The sequence below is a fragment of the Triticum aestivum genome, chromosome 5D (assembly GCF_018294505.1).
Source record: "Triticum aestivum cultivar Chinese Spring chromosome 5D, IWGSC CS RefSeq v2.1, whole genome shotgun sequence".
Lineage (NCBI taxonomy): Eukaryota > Viridiplantae > Streptophyta > Magnoliopsida > Poales > Poaceae > Triticum > Triticum aestivum.
The window spans coordinates 154735048-154738384 of record NC_057808.1 but is presented as its reverse complement, the minus strand read 5'-3'; positions in this window follow the sequence as shown (position 1 = coordinate 154738384).

The window sequence follows — 3337 nt, the reverse complement described above, 5'->3', positions numbered from 1 at the left end:
TATCCTTGAAATCTCTGCCCATTCCTTGTAAAATGCATGAGAATTTACTAAATACCACGAGCATGGTTTTCCAGACCGTTTTGTACTCTTTTTCATGCGCCGATTGTTCGAATTTGAATTATGTGCATTAATGCCTAGAAAATGCGCATAATCGCTTAAATATGGTAGATGATCCCAGAAGAGTATCAAATTTGAACACGGTATTTTCGAGGGTGTATGTTCATCATAGACAAATACTCAAGGACAAAGAACGAAGGAAATTAGGATTCCCCTTCAATCTTGGTGACTTCCCTCTCGAAACCACGAAACCTCGATGGTGATGGTTCATTTATGAAGAGCGTGCATGATGACATAAGCCAAACCTTCTCAACTTTTTACGAGGTAATGGTGAGGTCATACCATGGCACCATGCCAGACGTCGTGTTTTTCAAACATCTCTTTCATTTTTCTATCGTTGAAAAACCAATAAATGACACGTTTGTGGGTTACTCTTGCCACAGATTTCCTTGAAATATCAGCCCATTCCTTGTAAAACGCATGAGAATTTACTAAATACCGCGAGCATGGTTTTCCAGACCGTCTTTGTGCACTTTTTAATGCACCGGTTGGTTGAATTTGAATTATGTGCATTAATGCCTAGAAAATGCACATTATCGTGTAAATATGGTAAATGAGCTCCGGAAAGTGCCTAATTTGAACACGGTGATCTGCTTGGTGTATGTTCATCATAGAAAAAAACTCAAGGATGAAGGAACTTTGGACCCCCTTCAATGTTGGTGATTTCCCTCTCGAAACCATGAAACTTTCCTTGGTTATGGTTTGATTTAGGAAGAGCGTGCAAGACGACATAAGAGAAACATTCTAATGCATTCTTCTTCTAACACTTTGGCACAATTATCAGAATTCTTATTTTCAAGAAAGACATTAAAAAGATGAAACAAATGAGGCACCCTCAATTCCATTTTTTTGTAGTTTGCTTTTATAGACTAAACTAGTGATAAAATAAGAAACAAAAAGATTCGATTGCAAGATCTGAAGATATACCTTCAAACACCCACCTCCCCGGCAACGGCGCCAGAAACTGCTTGATCTCTACTACACAACCTTCTTCTTGTAGACGTTGTTGGGCCTCCAAGTGCAGAGGTTTGTAGGACAGTAGCAATTTTCCCTCAAGTGGATGACCTATGGTTTATCAATCCGTCGGAGGCGTAGGATGAAGATGGTCTCTCTCAAACAACCCTGCAACCAAATAACAAAGAGTCTCTTGTGTCCCCAACACACCCAATACAATGGTAAATTGTATAGGTGCACTAGTTTGGCGAAGAGATGGTGATACAAGTGCAATATGGATGGTAGATAAAGGTTTTTGTAATATGAAAATATAAAAACAGCAAGGTAACTAATGAGAAAAGTGAGCACAAACGGTATTACAATCCTAGGAAACAAGGCCTAGGATTCATACTTTCACTAGTGCAAGTTCTCTCAACAATAATAACATAATTGGATCATATAACTATCCCTCAACATGTAACAAAGAGTCACTCCAAAGTAACTAATAGTGGAGAACAAACGAAGAGTTTATGGTAGGGTACGAAACCACCTCAAAGTTATTCTTTCTGATCGATCTATTCAAGAGTTCGTAGTAAAATAACACGAAGCTATTGTTTCCGTTCGATCTATCCTAGTGTTCGTACTAGAATAACACCTTAAGACACATATCAACCAAAACCCTAATGTCACCTAGAAACTCCAATGTCACCTCAAGTATCTGTGGGTACGGTTATACGATATGCATCACACAATCTCCGATTCATTTATTCAACCAACACAAAGAACTTCAAAGAGTGCCCCAAAGTTTCTACCGGAGAGTCAAGACAAAAACATGTGCCAACCCCTATGCATATGTTCACAATGTTACGGAACCCGCAAGTTGATCACCAAAACATACATCAAGTAGATCACGTGAATATCCCATTGTCACCAAAGATAAGCACATGCAAGAGATACATCAAGTGTTCTCAAATCCTTAAAGAATCAATCCGATAAGATAACTTCAAAGGGAAAACACAATCCATTACAAGAGAGTAGAGGGGGAGAAACATCATCAGATCCAACTATAATAGCAAAGCTCGCGATACATCAAGATCGTACCACCTCAAGAACACGAGAGAGAGAGAGATCAAACAAATAGCTACTGGTACATACCCTCAGCCCCAAGGGTGAACTACTCCCTCCTCGTCATGGAGAGCGCCGGGATGATGAAGGTGGCCATCGGAGAGGGATTCCCCCCTTCGGCAGGGTGCCGGAACGGGTCTAGATTGGTTTTCAGTGGCTACAGAGGCTTGCGGCGGCGGAACTCCCGGTCTAGGTTATGTTCTGGGGGTTTCTGTATATATAAGAGGTTTTGGCATCGGGAACAAGTCAGGGGGGTCCCCGAGGCGGCCACGAGGTAGGGGGGCACGCCCCCCACCCTCGTGGGTGCCTCGGGAACCTTCTGGCCCATCTCCGATACTCCATGGGCTTCTTCTAGTCCAAAAATAATGTCCGTGAAATTTCAGGTCAATTGGACTCCATTTGGTTTTCCTTTTCTGCGATACTCAAAAACAAGGAAAAAACAGAAACTGGCACAGGGCTCTAGGTTAGTAGGTTAGTCCCGAAAATCATATAAAATGGCATATAAAACATCCTAGATGGATAATATAATAGCATGGAACAATCAAAAATTATAGATACATTGGAGACGTATCAATCTTCCATTTTTCTATAGTTGAAAAAACAATAAATGACACATTTGTGGTTGACTCTCGCCACACACACTACTGGAATCAGGATCTTTGCCGTCAGCCAGCTCTTTGCCGTCTGCTAGCTCACTGCAAAGAAGGTCTTTGCCCTCAGCTTCACAAAAGCTGACGGCAAAGACCATGTTTGCCGTCAGCCAGTTCTTTGCCGTCAGCTAGCTGACAGTATAGATGCTTTGCCGTCCGCTAGAGGATGGCAAAGAGGGAGGGTGGCCCACTAACGAGAACCACCTAACAGCCTCTTTCTTTGCCGTCTGCTAGGGGATGACAAAGTTTCTTTGCCGTCCGTGAGCAGACGGCAAAGAGAATAGCCAACCTAATGGCCGTTTCCCCCCGGCCCCACCCCGCTAGCAGACGGCAAAGAAATCAAACCTAACTAAAAAACGGTCGCCCCGCGCCCCACCCCCCCTCTCTCTCCCTCACCTCACCCGCGCCGCCCCCATGCCTCGCCGCTGACCCCCACCATACCCTCCGCCCCTAACCCCCACCGACCGCTCCGCCCCCAACCACCACCGCCGCCGACGCCCCCGACTCCCCAC